Below are 15,822 nucleotides of genomic sequence, written 5' to 3'. Positions count from 1 at the left end.
GCTGAGCAACAGCTTTCCAGGCTAGCCCCTTCTGCCCGCCAGTTATCTGCAGGCGTTTGCATTTTCGGAGCAGGGCTGCCGGAGGATCCCGGCACGGACCCCATAAGCTACGTTTGAAGTTTGAGGTTTCAAGACAAGCACGCAGCCCCAGGCTCTGTGCCTCTGTGCGAGCAGTGCCGTGGGCAGATGAGGCTGAGCAACAGATTTCCAGGCTAGCCCCTTCTGCCTGCCAGCTATCTGCAGACGTTCGCATTTTTGGAGCAGGGCTGCCGGAGGCTCCCGCCACGGACCCCATAAGCTACGTTTGAAATTTGAGGTGTCAAGACAAGCACGCAGCCCCAGGCTCTGTGCCTCTGTGCGAGCAGTGCCGTGGGCAGATGAGGCTGAGCAACAGCTTTCCAGGCTAGCCCCTTCTGCCTGCCAGCTATCTGCAGACGTTCGCATTTTCGGAGCAGGGCTGCCGCAGGCTCCTGGCACGGACCCCATAAGATACGTTTGAAGTTTGAGGTGGCAAGACAAGCAAGCAGCGCCAGGCTCTGTGCCTCTGTGTGAGCAGTGCCGTGGGCAGATGAGGCTGAGCAACAGCTTTCCAGGCTAGCCCCTTCTGCCTGCCAGCTATCTGCAGACGTTCGCATTTTCGGAGCAGGGCTGCCGGAGGCTCCCGCCACGGAAAAAATAAGCTACGTTTGAACTTTGAGGTGGCAAGACAAGCAAGCAGCGCCAGTCTCTGTGCCTCTGTGTGAGCAGTGCCGTGGGCAGATGAGGCTGAGCAACAGCTTTCCAGGCTAGCCCCTTCTGCCTGCCAGCTATCTGCAGACGTTCGCATTTTCGGAGCAGGGCTGCCGCAGGCTCCTGGCACGGACCCCATAAGATACGTTTGAAGTTTGAGGTGGCAAGACAAGCAAGCAGCGCCAGGCTCTGTGCCTCTGTGTGAGCAGTGCCGTGGGCAGATGAGGCTGAGCAACAGCTTTCCAGGCTAGCCCCTTCTGCCTGCCAGCTATCTGCAGACGTTCGCATTTTCGGAGCAGGGCTGCCGCAGGCTCCCGCCACGGAAAAAATAAGCTACGTTTGAACTTTGAGGTGGCAAGACAAGCAAGCAGCGCCAGTCTCTGTGCCTCTGTGCGAGCAGTGCCGTGGGCAGATGAGGCTGAGCAACAGCTTTCCAGGCTAGCCCCTTCTGCCTGCCAGCTATCTGCAGACGTTCGCATTTTTGGAGCAGGGCTGCCGGAGGCTCCCGGCACGGACCCCATAAGCTACGTTTGAAGTTTGAGGTGGCAAGACAAGCAAGCAGCGCCAGTCTCTGTGCCTCTGTGCGAGCAGTGCCGTGGGCAGATGAGGCTGAGCAACAGCTTTCCAGGCTAGCCCCTTCTGCCTGCCAGCTATCTGCAGACGTTCACATTTTCAGAGCAGGGCTGCCGGAGGTTCCCGGCATGGACCCCATAAACTACGTTTGAAATTTGAAGTGGCAAGACAAGCAAGCAGCCCCTGTCTCTGTGCCTCTGTGCGAGCAGTGCCGTGGGCAGATGAGGCTGAGCAACAGCTTTCCAGGCTAGCCCCTTCTGCCCGCCAGTTATCTGCAGACGTTCGCATTTTTGGAGCAGGGCTCCCGGAGGCTCCCGGCACGGACCCGTAAGATACGTTTGAAGTTTGAGGTGGCAAGACAAGCAAGCAGCGTCAGTCTCTGTGCCTCTGTGCGAGCAGTGCCGTGGGCAGATGAGGCTGAGCAACAGCTTTCCAGGCTAGCCCCTTCTGCCCGCCAGTTATCTGCAGGCGTTTGCATTTTCGGAGCAGGGCTGCCGGAGGATCCCGGCACGGACCCCATAAGCTACGTTTGAAGTTTGAGGTTTCAAGACAAGCACGCAGCCCCAGGCTCTGTGCCTCTGTGCGAGCAGTGCCGTGGGCAGATGAGGCTGAGCAACAGATTTCCAGGCTAGCCCCTTCTGCTTGCCAGCTATCTGCAGACGTTCGCATTTTTGGAGCAGGGCTGACGGAGGCTCCCGCCACGGACCCCATAAGATACGTTTGAAGTTTGAGGTGGCAAGACAAGCACGCAGCCCCAGGCTCTGTGCCTCTGTGCGAGCAGTGCCGTGGGCAGATGAGGCTGAGCAACAGCTTTCCAGGCTAGCCCCTTCTGCCTGCCAGCTATCTGCAGACGTTCGCATTTTCGGAGCAGGGCTGCCGCAGGCTCCTGGCACGCACCCCATAAGATACGTTTGAAGTTTGAGGTGGCAAGACAAGCAAGCAGCGCCAGGCTCTGTGCCTCTGTGTGAGCAGTGCCGTGGGCAGATGAGGCTGAGCAACAGCTTTCCAGGCTAGCCCCTTCTGCCCGCCAGCTATCTGCAGACGTTCGCATTTTTGGAGCAGGGCTGCCGGAGGCTCCCGCCACGGAAAATATAAGCTACGTTTGAACTTTGAGGTGGCAAGACAAGCAAGCAGCGCCAGTCTCTGTGCCTCTGTGTGAGCAGTGCCGTGGGCAGATGAGGCTGAGCAACAGCTTTCCAGGCTAGCCCCTTCTGCCTGCCAGCTATCTGCAGACGTTAGCATTTTTTGAGCAGGGCTGCCGGAGTCTCCCGGCACGGACCCCATAAGCTACGTTTGAAGTTTGAGGTGGCAAGACAAGCAAGCAGCCCCAGTCTCTGTGCCTCTGTGCGAGCAGTGCCGTGGGCAGATGAGGCTGAGCAACACCTTTCCAGGCTAGCCCCTTCTGCCTGCCAGCTATCTGCAGACGTTCGCATTTTCGGAGCAGGGCTGCCGGAGGCTCCCGCCACGGAAAAAATAAGCTACGTTTGAACTTTGAGGTGGCAAGACAAGCAAGCAGCGCCAGTCTGTGTGCCTCTGTGCGAGCAGTGCCGTGGGCAGATGAGGCTGAGCAACAGCTTTCCAGGCTAGCCCCTTCTGCCTGCCAGCTATCTGCAGACGTTCGCAATTTTGGAGCAGGGCTGCCGGAGGCTCCCGGCACGGACCCCATAAGCTACGTTTGAAGTTTGAGGTGGCAAGACAAGCGAGCAGCGCCAGGCTCTGTGCCTCTGTGCGGGCAGTGCCGTGGGCAGATGAGGCTGAGCAACAGCTTTCCACGCTAGCCCCTTCTGCCTGCCAGCTATCTGCAGACGTTAGCATTTTTGGAGCAAGGCTGCCGGAGGCTCCCGGCACGGACCCCATAAGCTACGTTTGAAGTTTGAGGTGGCAAGAAAAGCAAGCAGCCCCACTCTCTGTGCCTCTGTGCGATCAGTGCCGTGGGCAGATGAGGCTGAGCAACAGCTTTCCAGGCTAGCCCCTTCTGCCTGCCAGCTATCTGCAGACGTTCGCATTTTCGGAGCAGGGCTGCCGCAGGCTCCTGGCACGGACACCATAAGCTACGTTTGAAGTTTGAGGTGGCAAGACAAGCAAGAAGCGCCAGGCTCTGTGCCTCTGTGTGAGCAGTGCCGTGGGCAGATGAGGCTGAGCAACAGCTTTCCAGGCTAGCCCCTTCTGACTGCCAGCTATCTGCAGACTTTCGCATTTTCGGAGCAGGGCTGCCGGAGGCTCCCGCCACGGAAAAAATAAGCTACGTTTGAACTTTGAGGTGGCAAGACAAGCAAGCAGCGCCAGTCTCTGTGCCTCTGTGCGAGCAGTGCCGTGGGCAGATGAGGCTGAGCAACAGCTTTCCAGGCTAGCCCCTTCTGCCTGCCAGCTATCTGCAGACGTTCGCATTTTTGGAGCAAGGCTGCCGGAGGCTCCCGGCACGGACCCCATAAGCTACGTTTGAAGTTTGAGGTGGCAAGAAAAGCAAGCAGCCCCACTCTCTGTGCCTCTGTGCGATCAGTGCCGTGGGCAGATGAGGCTGAGCAACAGATTTCCAGGCTAGCCCCTTCTGCCTGCCAGCTATCTGCAGACGTTCGCATTTTCGGAGCAGGGCTGCCGCAGGCTCCTGGCACGGACACCATAAACTACGTTTGAAGTTTGAGGTGGCAAGACAAGCAAGCAGCGCCAGGCTCTTTGCCTCTGTGTGAGCAGTGCCGTGGGCAGATGAGGCTGAGCAACAGCTTTCCAGGCTACCCCTTCTGCCTGCCAGCTATCTGCAGACGTTCGCATTTTTGGAGCAGGGCTGCCGGAGGCTGCCGGCATGGGCCCCGTAAAATACATTTGAAATTTGAAGTGGCAAGACAAGCAAGCAGCCCCAGGCTCTGTGCCTCTGTGCGAGCAGTGCCATGGGCAGATGAGGCTGAGCAACAGCTTTCCAGGCTAGGCCCTTCTGCCTGCCAGCTATCTGCAGGCGTTTGCATTTTTGGAGCAGGGCTGCCGGAGAATCCCGGCACGGACCCCATAAGATACGTTTGAAGTTTGAGGTGGAGAACAAGCAAGCAGCGCCAGGCTCTGTGCCTCTGTGCGAGCAGTGCCGTGGGCAGATGAGGCTGAGCAACAGCTTTCCAGGCTAGCCCCTTCTGCCTGCCAGCTATCTGCAGACGTTCGCATTTTCGGAGCAGGGCTGCCGGAGGCTCCCGGCACGGACCCCGTAAGCTACGTTTGAAGTTTGAGGTGGCAACACAAGCAAGCAGCCGCAGGCTCTGTGCCTCTGTGCGAGTAGTGCAGTGGGAAGATGAGGCTGAGAAACAGCTTTCCAGGCTAGCCCCTTCTGCCTGCCAGCTATCTGCAGACGTTCGCATTTTTGGAGCAGGGCTGCCGGAGGCTCCCGCCACGGACCCCATAAGCTACGTTTGAAGTTTGAGGTGGCAAGACAAGCAAGCAGCGACAGTCTCTGTGCCTCTGTGCGAGCAGTGCCGTGGGCAGATGAGGCTGAGCAACAGCTTTCCAGGCTAGCCCCATCCGCCTGCCAGCTATCTGCAGACGTTCGCATTTTCGGAGCAGGGCTGCCGCAGGCTCCCGGCACGGACCCCATATGTTACGTTAGAAGTTTGAGGTGTCAAGACAAGCACACAGCCCCAGGCTCTGTGCCTCTGTGCGAGCAGTGCCGTGGGCAGATGAGGCTGAGCAACAGCTTTCCAGGCTAGCCCCTTCTGCCTGCCAGCTATCTGCAGACGTTCGCATTTTTGAAGCAGGGCTGCCGCAGGCTGCCGGCAGGGGCCCCATAAAATACATTTGAACTTTGAAGTGGCAAGACAAGCAAGCAGCCCCAGTCTCTGTGCCTCTGTGTGAGCAGTGCCGTGGGCAGATGAGGCTGAGCAACAGCTTTCCAGGCTAGCCCCTTCTGCCCGCCAGCTATCTGCAGACGTTCGCATTTTCGGAGCAGGGCTGCCGGAGGATCCCGGCACGGACCCCATAAGCTACGTTTGAAGTTTGAGGTTTCAAGACAAGCACGCAGCCCCAGGCTCTGTGCCTCTGTGCGAGCAGTGCCGTGGGCAGATGAGGCTGAGCAACAGATTTCCAGGCTAGCCCCTTCTGCCTGCCAGCTATCTGCAGACGTTCGCATTTTTGGAGCAGGGCTGCCGGAGGCTCCCGCCACGGACCCCATAAGCTACGTTTGAAATTTGAGGTGTCAAGACAAGCACGCAGCCCCAGGCTCTGTGCCTCTGTGCGAGCAGTGCCATGGGCAGATGAGGCTGAGCAACAGCTTTCCAGGCTAGCCCCTTCTGCCTGCCAGCTATCTGCAGACGTTCGCATTTTCGGAGCAGGGCTGCCGCAGGCTCCTGGCACGGACCCCATAAGATACGTTTGAAGTTTGAGGTGGCAAGACAAGCAAGCAGCGCCAGGCTCTGTGCCTCTGTGTGAGCAGTGCCGTGGGCAGATGAGGCTGAGCAACAGCTTTCCAGGCTAGCCCCTTCTGCCTGCCAGCTATCTGCAGACGTTCGCATTTTCGGAGCAGGGCTGCCGGAGGCTCCCGCCACGGAAAAAATAAGCTACGTTTGAACTTTGAGGTGGCAAGACAAGCAAGCAGCGCCAGTCTCTGTGCCTCTGTGTGAGCAGTGCCGTGGGCAGATGAGGCTGAGCAACAGCTTTCCAGGCTAGCCCCTTCTGCCTGCCAGCTATCTGCAGACGTTCGCATTTTCGGAGCAGGGCTGCCGCAGGCTCCTGGCACGGACCCCATAAGATACGTTTGAAGTTTGAGGTGGCAAGACAAGCAAGCAGCGCCAGGCTCTGTGCCTCTGTGCGAGCAGTGCCGTGGGCAGATGAGGCTGAGCAACAGCTTTCCAGGCTAGCCCCTTCTGCCTGCCAGCTATCTGCAGACGTTCGCATTTTCGGAGCAGGGCTGCCGCAGGCTCCCGCCACGGAAAAAATAAGCTACGTTTGAACTTTGAGGTGGCAAGACAAGCAAGCAGCGCCAGGCTCTGTGCCTCTGTGTGAGCAGTGCCGTGGGCAGATGAGGCTGAGCAACAGCTTTCCAGGCTAGCCCCTTCTGCCTGCCAGCTATCTGCAGACGTTCGCATTTTTGGAGCAGGGCTGCCGCAGGCTCCCGCCACGGAAAAAATAAGCTACGTTTGAAGTTTGAGGTGGCAAGACAAGCGAGCAGCGCCAGGCTCTGTGCCTCTGTGCGGGCAGTGCCGTGGGCAGATGAGGCTGAGCAACAGCTTTCCAGGCTAGCCCCTTCTGCCTGCCAGCTATCTGCAGACGTTCGCATTTTTGGAGCAAGGCTGCCGGAGGCTCCCGGCACGGACCCCATAAGCTACGTTTGAAGTTTGAGGTGGCAAGAAAAGCAAGCAGCCCCACTCTCTGTGCCTCTGTGCGATCAGTGCCGTGGGCAGACGAGGCTGAGCAACAGCTTTCCAGGCTAGCCCCTTCTGCCTGCCAGCTATCTGCAGACGTTCGCATTTTCGGAGCAGGGCTGCCGCAGGCTCCTGGCACGGACACCATAAGCTACGTTTGAAGTTTGAGGTGGCAAGACAAGCAAGAAGCGCCAGGCTCTGTGCCTCTGTGTGAGCAGTGCCATGGGCAGATGAGGCTGAGCAACAGCTTTCCAGGCTAGCCCCTTCTGACTGCCAGCTATCTGCAGACTTTCGCATTTTCGGAGCAGGGCTGCCGGAGGCTCCCGCCACGGAAAAAATAAGCTACGTTTGAACTTTGAGGTGGCAAGACAAGCAAGCAGCGCCAGTCTCTGTGCCTCTGTGCGAGCAGTGCCGTGGGCAGATGAGGCTGAGCAACAGCTTTCCAAGCTAGCCCCTTCTGCCTGCCAGCTATCTGCAGACGTTCGCATTTTTGGAGCAAGGCTGCCGGAGGCTCCCGGCACGGACCCCATAAGCTACGTTTGAAGTTTGAGGTGGCAAGAAAAGCAAGCAGCCCCACTCTCTGTGCCTCTGTGCGATCAGTGCCGTGGGCAGATGAGGCTGAGCAACAGATTTCCAGGCTAGCCCCTTCTGCCTGCCAGCTATCTGCAGACGTTCGCATTTTCGGAGCAGGGCTGCCGCAGGCTCCTGGCACGGACACCATAAACTACGTTTGAAGTTTGAGGTGGCAAGACAAGCAAGCAGCGCCAGGCTCTTTGCCTCTGTGTGAGCAGTGCCGTGGGCAGATGAGGCTGAGCAACAGCTTTCCAGGCTACCCCTTCTGCCTGCCAGCTATCTGCAGACGTTCGCATTTTTGGAGCAGGGCTGCCGGAGGCTGCCGGCATGGGCCCCGTAAAATACATTTGAAATTTGAAGTGGCAAGACAAGCAAGCAGCCCCAGTGTCTGTGCCTCTGTGCGAGCAGTGTCGTGGGCAGATGAGGCTGAGCAACAGCTTTCCAGGCTAGCCCCTTCTGCCTGCCAGCTATCTGCAGACGTTCGCATTGTCGGAGCAGGGCTGCCGGAGTCTCCCGGCACGGACCCCATAAGATACGTTTGAAGTTTGAGGTGGCAAGACAAGCAAGCAGCCCCAGGCTCTGTGCCTCTGTGCGAGCAGTGCCGTGGGCAGATGAGGCTGAGCAACAGCTTTCCAGGCTAGCCCCTTCTGCCTGCCACCTATCTGCAGACGTTCGAATTTTCGGAGCAGGGCTGCCGGAGGCTCCCGGCATGGACCCCATAAGCTGCGTTTGAAATTTGAAGTGGCAACACAAGCAAGCAGCCCCAGTCTCTGTGCCTCTGTGCGAGCAGTGCCGTGGGCAGATGAGGCTGAGCAACAGCTTTCCAGGCTAGCCCCTTCTGCCTGCCAGCTATCTGCAGACGTTCGCATTTTTGGAGCAGGGCTGCCGAAGTCTCCTGGCACGGACCCCATAAGCTACGTTTGAAGTTTGAGGTGGCAAGACAAGCAAGCAGCCCCAGTCTCTGTGCCTCTGTGCGAGCAGTGCCGTGGGCAGATGAGGCTGAGCAACAGCTTTCCAGGCTAGCCCCTTCTGCCTGCCAGCTATCTGCAGACGTTCGCACTTTTGGAGCAGGGCTGCCGGAGGCTCCTGGCACGGACCCCATAAGCTACGTTTGAAGTTTGAGGTGGCAAGAAAAGCAAGCAGCCCCAGGCTCTGTGCCTCTGTGCGAGCAGTGCCGTGGGCAGATGAGGCTGAGCAACAGCTTTCCAGGCTAGCCCCTTCTGCCTGCCAGCTATCTGCAGACGTTCGCATTTTTGAAGCAGGGCTGCCGGAGGCTGCCGGCAGGGGCCCCATAAAATACATTTGAACTTTGAAGTGGCAAGACAAGCAAGCAGCCCCAGTCTCTGTGCCTCTGTGTGAGCAGTGCCGTGGGCAGATGAGGCTGAGCAACAGCTTTCCAGGCTAGCCCCTTCTGCCCGCCAGCTATCTGCAGACGTTCGCATTTTCGGAGCAGGGCTGCCGGAGGCTCCCGGCATGGACCCCATAAGCTGCGTTTGAAATTTGAAGTGGCAACACAAGCAAGCAGCCCCAGTGTCTGTGCCTCTGTGCGAGCAGTGCCGTGGGCAGATGAGGCTGAGCAACAGCTTTCCAGGCTAGCCCCTTCTGCCTGCCAGCTATCTGCAGACGTTCGCATTTTCGGAGCAGGGCTGCCGGAGTTTCCCGGCACGGACCCCATAAGATACGTTTGAAGTTTGAGGTGGCAAGACAAGCAAGCAGCCCCAGGCTCTGTGCCTCTGTGCGAGCAGTGCCGTGGGCAGATGAGGCTGAGCAACAGCTTTCCAGGCTAGCCCCTTCTGCCTGCCACCTATCTGCAGACGTTCGAATTTTCGGAGCAGGGCTGCCGGAGGCTCCCGGCATGGACCCCATAAGCTGCGTTTGAAATTTGAAGTGGCAAGACAAGCAAGCAGCCCCAGTCTCTGTGCCTCTGTGCGAGCAGTGCCGTGGGCAGATGAGGCTGAGCAACAGCTTTCCAGGCTAGCCCCTTCTGCCTGCCACCTATCCGCAGACGTTCGCATTTTCGGAGCGGGGCTGCCGCAGTCTCCCGGCATGGACCCCATAAGCTGCGTTTGAAATTTGAAGTGGCAACACAAGCAAGCAGCCCCAGTCTCTGTGCCTCTGTGCGAGCAGTGCCGTGGGCAGATGAGGCTGAGCAACAGCTTTCCAGGCTAGCCCCTTCTGCCCGCCAGCTATCTGCAGACGTTCGCATTTTTGGAGCAGGGCTGCCGCAGGATCCCGGCACGGACCCGTAAGATACGTTTGAAGATTAAGGTGGCAAGACAAGCAAGCAGCCCCAGTCTCTGTGCCTCTGTGCGAGCAGTGCCGTGGGCAGATGAGGCTGAGCAACAGCTTTCCAGGCTAGCCCCTTCTGCCTGCCAGCTATCTGCAGACGTTCGCATTTTCGGAGCAGGGCCTACGGAGGCTCTTGCCACGGAAAAAATAAGCTACGTTTGAAGTTTAAGGTGGCAAGACAAGCAAGCAGCGCCAGTCTCTGTGCCTCTGTGCGAGCAGTGCCGTGGGCAGATGAGGCTGAGCAACAGCTTTCCAGGCTAGCCCCTTCTGCCTGCCAGCTATCTGCAGACGTTCGCATTTTTGGAGCAAGGCTGCCGGAGGCTCCCGGCACGGACCCCATAAGATACGTTTGAATTTTGAGGTGGCAAGACAAGCAAGCAGCCCCAGTCTCTGTGCCTCTGTGTGAGCAGTGCCGTGGGCAGATGAGGCTGAGCAACAGCTTTCCAGGCTAGCCCCTTCTGCCTGCCAGCTATCTGCAGACGTTCGCATTTTCGGAGCAGGGCTGCCGGATTCTCCCGGCACGGACCCCATAAGATACGTTTGAAGTTTGAGGTGGCAAGACAAGCAAGCAGCCCCAGGCTCTGTGCCTCTGTGCGGGCAGTGCCGTGGGCAGATGAGGCTGAGCAACAGCTTTCCAGGCTAGCCCCTTCTGCCTGCCACCTATCTGCAGACGTTCGAATTTTCGGAGCAGGGCTGCCGGAGGCTCCCGGCATGGACCCCATAAGCTGCGTTTGAAATTTGAAGTGGCAACACAAGCAAGCAGCCCCAGTCTCTGTGCCTCTGTGCGAGCAGTGCCGTGGGCAGATGAGGCTGAGCAACAGCTTTCCAGGCTAGCCCCTTCTGCCTGCCAGCTATCTGCAGACGTTCGCATTTTCGGAGCAGGGCTGCCGGATTCTCCCGGCACGGACCCATAAGATACGTTTGAAGTTTGAGGTGGCAAGACAAGCAAGCAGCCCCAGGCTCTGTGCCTCTGTGCGGGCAGTGCCGTGGGCAGATGAGGCTGAGCAACAGCTTTCCAGGCTAGCCCCTTCTGCCTGCCACCTATCTGCAGACGTTCGAATTTTCGGAGCAGGGCTGCCGGAGGCTCCCGGCATGGACCCCATAAGCTGCGTTTGAAATTTGAAGTGGCAACACAAGCAAGCAGCCCCAGTCTCTGTGCCTCTGTGCGAGCAGTGCCGTGGGCAGATGAGGCTGAGCAACAGCTTCCCAGGCTAGCCCCTTCTGCCTGCCAGCTATCTGCAGACGTTCGCATTTTCGGAGCAGGGCTACCGGAGGCTCCCGGCATGGACCCCATAAGCTGCGTTTGAAATTTGAAGTGGCAACACAAGCAAGCAGCCCCAGTCTCTGTGCCTCTGTGCGAGCAGTGCCGTGGGCAGATGAGGCTGAGCAACAGCTTTCCAGGCTAGCCCCTTCTGCCCGCCAGCTATCTGCAGATGTTCGCATTTTTGGAGCAGGGCTGCCGCAGGCTCCCGGCACGGACCCGTAAGATACGTTTGAAGATTAAGGTGGCAAGACAAGCAAGCAGCGCCAGTCTCTGTGCGTCTGTGCGAGCAGTGCCGTGGGCAGATGAGGCTGAGCAACAGCTTTCCAGGCTAGCCCCTTCTGCCTGCCAGCTATCTGCAGACGTTCGCATTTTCGGAGCAGGGCTGACGGAGTCTCTTGCCACGGAAAAAATAAGTTACGTTTGAAGTTTAAGGTGGCAAGACAAGCAAGCAGCGCCAGTCTCTGTGCCTCTGTGCGAGCAGTGCCGTGGGAAGATGAGGCTGAGCAACAGCTTTCCAGGCTAGCCCCTTCTGCCTGCCAGCTATCTGCAGACGTTCGCATTTTCGGAGCAGGGCTGCCGCAGGCTCCTGGCACGGACCCCATAAGATACGTTTGAAGTTTGAGGTGGCAAGACAAGCAAGCAGCGCCAGGCTCTGTGCCTCTGTGTGAGCAGTGCCGTGGGCAGATGAGGCTGAGCAACAGCTTTCCAGGCTAGCCCCTTCTGCCTGCCAGCTATCTGCAGACGTTCGCATTTTCGAAGGAGGGCTGCCGGAGGCTCCTGGCACGGACCCCATAAGCTACGTTTTAAGTTTGAGGTGGCAAGACAAGCAAGCAGCCCAAGGCTCTGTGCCTCTGTGCGAGCAGTGCCGTGGGCAGATGAGGCTGAGCAACAGCTTTCCAGGCTAGCCCCTTCTGCCTGCCACCTATCCGCAGACGTTCGCATTTTCGGAGCGGGGCTGCCGCAGTCTCCCGGCATGGACCCCATAAGCTGCGTTTGAAATTTGAAGTGGCAACACAAGCAAGCAGCCCCAGTCTCTGTGCCTCTGTGCGAGCAGTGCCGTGGGCAGATGAGGATGAGCAACAGCTTTCCAGACTAGCCCCTTCTGCCCGCCAGCTATCTGCAGACGTTCGCATTTTTGGAGCAGGGCTGCCGCAGGATCCCGGCACGGACCCGTAAGATACGTTTGAAGATTAAGGTGGCAAGACAAGCAAGCAGCCCCAGTCTCTGTGCCTCTGTGCGAGCAGTGCCGTGGGCAGATGAGGCTGAGCAACAGCTTTCCAGGCTAGCCCCTTCTGCCTGCCAGCTATCTGCAGACGTTCGCATTTTTGGAGCAGGGGTGTCGGAGGCTCCCGGCACGGACCCCATAAGATACGTTTGAATTTTGAGGTGGCAAGACAAGCAAGCAGCCCCAGTCTCTGTGCCTCTGTGCGAGCAGTGCCGTGGGCAGATGAGGCTGAGCAACAGCTTTCCAGGCTAGCCCCTTCTGCCTGCCAGCTATATGCAGACGTTCGCATTTTTGGAGCAGGGCTGCCGGAGGCTCCTGGCACGGACCCCATAAGCTACGTTTGAAGTTTGAGGTGGCAAGACAATCAAGCAGCCCCAGGCTCTGTGCCTCTGTGCGAGCAGTGCCGTGGGCAGATGAGGCTGAGCAACAGCTTTCCAGGCTAGCCCCTTCTGCCTGCCAGCTATCTGCAGACGTTCGCATTTTTGGAGCAAGGCTGCCGGAGGCTCCCGGCACGGACCCCATAAGATACGTTTGAATTTTGAGGTGGCAAGACAAGCAAGCAGCCCCAGTCTCTGTGCCTCTGTGCGAGCAGTGCCGTGGGCAGATGAGGCTGAGCAACAGCTTTCCAGGCTAGCCCCTTCTGCCTGCCAGCTATATGTAGACGTTCGCATTTTTGGAGCAGGGCTGCCGGAGGCTCCTGGCACGGACCCCATAAGCTACGTTTGAAGTTTGAGGTGGCAAGACAAGCAAGCAGCCCCAGGCTCTGTGCCTCTGTGCGAGCAGTGCCGTGGGCAGATGAGGCTGAGCAACAGCTTTCCAGGCTAGCCCCTTCTGCCTGCCAGCTATCTGCAGACGTTCGCATTTTTGGAGCAGGGCTGCCGGAGGCTCCTGGCACAAACCCCATAAGCTACGTTTGAAGTTTGAGGTGGCAAGACAAGCAAGCAGCCCCAGGCTCTGTGCCTCTGTGCGAGCAGTGCCGTGGGAAGATGAGGCTGAGCAACAGCTTTCCAGGCTAGCCCCTTCTGCCTGCCAGCTATCTGCAGACGTTCACATTTTCAGAGCAGGGCTGCCGGAGATTCCCGGCATGGACCCCATAAGTTGCGTTTGAAATTTGAAGTGGCAAGACAAGCAAGCAGCCCCAGGCTCTGTGCCTCTGTGCGAGCAGTGCCGTGGGCAGATGAGGCTGAGCAACAGATTTCCACGCTAGCCCCTTCTGCCCGCCAGTTATCTGCAGACGTTCGCATTTTTGGAGCAGGGCTGCCGGAGGCTCCTGGCACGGACCCCATAAGCTACGTTTGAAGTTTAAGGTGGCAAGACAAGCAAGCAGCCGCAGGCTCTGTGCCTCTGTGCGAGCAGTGCCGTGGGCAGATGAGGCTGAGCAACAGCTTTCCAGGCTAGCCCCTTCTGCCTGCCAGCTATCTGCAGGCGTTTGCATTTTCGGAGCAGGGCTGCCGGAGACTCCCGGCACGGACCCCATAAGATACGTTTGAAGTTTGAGGTGGCAAGACAAGCAAGCAATGTCAGTCTCTGTGCCTCTGTGCGAGCAGTGCCGTGGGCAGATGAGGATGAGCAACAGCTTTCCAGGCTAGCCCCTTCTGCCTGCCAGCTATCTGCAGGCGTTCGCATTTTCGGAGCAGGGCTGCTGGAGGATCCTGGCACGAACCCCATAAGCTACGTTTGAAGTTCGAGGTGGCAACACAAGTAAGTAGTCGCAGGCTCTGTGCCTCTGTTCGAGCAGTGCCGTGGGAAGATGATGCTGAGCAACAGCTTTCCACGCTAGCCCCTTCTGCCTGCCAGCTATCTGCAGACGTTCGCATTTTTGGAGCAGGGCTGCCGGAGGCTGCCGGCACGGACCCCATAAGTTACGTTTGAAGTTTGAGGTGGCAAGACAAGCAAGCAGCGCCAGGCTCTGTGCCTCTGTGCGGGCAGTGCCGTGGGCAGATGAGGCTGAGCAACAGCTTTCCAGGCTAGCCCCTTCTGCCTGCCAGCTATCTGCAGACGTTCGCATTTTCGGAGCAGGGCTGCCGCAGGCTCCCAGCACGGACCCCATAAGATACGTTTGAAGTTTGAGGTGGCAAGACAAGACAAGCAGCGCCAGGCTCTGTGCCTCTGTGCGAGCAGTGCCGTGGGCAGATGAGGCTGAGCAACAGCTTTCCAGGCTAGCCCCTTCTGCCTGCCAGCTATCTGCAGACGTTCGCATTTTCGGAGCACGGCTACCGGAGACTCCCGGCATGGACCCCATAAGCTACGTTTGAAGTTTGAGGTGGCAAGACAAGCAAGCAGCGCCAGTCTCTGTGCCTCTGTGCGAGCAGTGCCGTGGGCAGATGAGGCTGAGCAACAGCTTTCCAGGCTAGCCCCATCCGCCTGCCAGCTATCTGCAGACGTTCGCATTTTCGGAGCAGGGCTGCCGGAGGCTCCCGGCACGGACCCCGTAAGCTACGTTTGAAGTTTGAGGTGGCAAGACAAGCGCGCAGCCCCAGTCTCTGTGCCTCTGTGCAAGCAGTGCCGTGGGCAGATGAGGCTGAGCAACAGCTTTCCAGGCTAGCCCCTTCTGCCTGCCAGCTATCTGCAGACGTTCGCATTTTTGGAGCAGGGCTGCCGGAGGCTCCTGGCACGGACCCCATAAGTTACGTTTGAAGTTTGAGTTGGCAAGACAAGCAAGCAGCCCCAGGCTCTGTGCCTCTGTGTGAGCAGTGCCGTGGGCAGATGAGGCTGAGCAACAGCTTTCCAGGCTAGCCCCTTCTGCCTGCCAGCTATCTGCAGACGTTCGCATTTTCGGAGCAGGGCTGCCGGAGGCTCCTGGCACGGACCCCATAAGCTACGTTTGAAGTTTGAGGTGGCAAGACAAGCAAGCAGCCCCAGGCTCTGTGCCTCTGTGCGAGCAGTGCCGTGGGCAGATGAGGCTGAGCAACAGATTTCCAGGCTAGCCCCTTCTGCCTGCCAGCTATCTGCAGACGTTCGCATTTTTGGAGCAGGGCTGCCGGAGGCTGCCGGCATGGGCCCCATAAAATACATTTGAAATTTGAAGTGGCAAGACAAGCAAGCAGCCCCTGTCTCTGTGCCTCTCTGCGAGCAGTGCCGTGGGCAGATGAGGCTGAGCAACAGCTTTCCAGGCTAGCCCCTTCTGCCTGCCAGCTATCTGCAGACGTTCGCATTTTTGGAGCAGGGCTGCCGGAGTCTCCCGGCACGGACCCCATAAGATACGTTTGAAGTTTGAGGTGGCAAGACAAGCAAGCAGCCCCAGGCTCTGTGCCTCTGTGCGAGCAGTGCCGTGAGCAGATGAGGCTGAGCAACAGCTTTCCAGGCTAGCCCCTTCTGCCCGCCAGCTATCTGCAGACGTTCGCATTTTCGGAGCACGGCTGCCGGAGGCTCCCGGCATGGACCCCATAAGCTGCGTTTGAAATTTGAAGTGGCAACACAAGCAAGCAGCCCCAGTCTCTGTGCCTCTGTGCGAGCAGTGCCGTGGGCAGATGAGGATGAGCAACAGCTTTCCAGGCTAGCCCCTTCTGTCCGCCAGCTATCTGCAGACGTTCGCATTTTTGGAGCAGGGCTGCCGCAGGCTCCCGGCACGGACCCGTAAGATACGTTTGAAGTTTGAGGTGGCAAGACAAGCAAGCAGCCCCAGTCTCTGAGCCTCTGTGCGAGCAGTGCCGTGGGCAGATGAGGCTGAGCAACAGCTTTCCAGGCTAGCCCCTTCTGCCTGCCAGCTATCTGCAGACGTTCGCATTTTCGGAGCAGGGCTGACGGAGGCTCTTGCCACGGAAAAAATAAGCTACGTTTGAAGTTTAAGGTGGCAAGACAAGCAAGCAGCGCCAGTCTCTGTGCCTCTGTGC

This window comes from Opisthocomus hoazin, chromosome 18 (genome assembly GCF_030867145.1).
Source record: "Opisthocomus hoazin isolate bOpiHoa1 chromosome 18, bOpiHoa1.hap1, whole genome shotgun sequence".
In the NCBI taxonomy this organism is placed as follows: Eukaryota; Metazoa; Chordata; class Aves; order Opisthocomiformes; family Opisthocomidae; genus Opisthocomus; species Opisthocomus hoazin.
Note: the sequence above shows the minus strand (reverse complement) of the source record.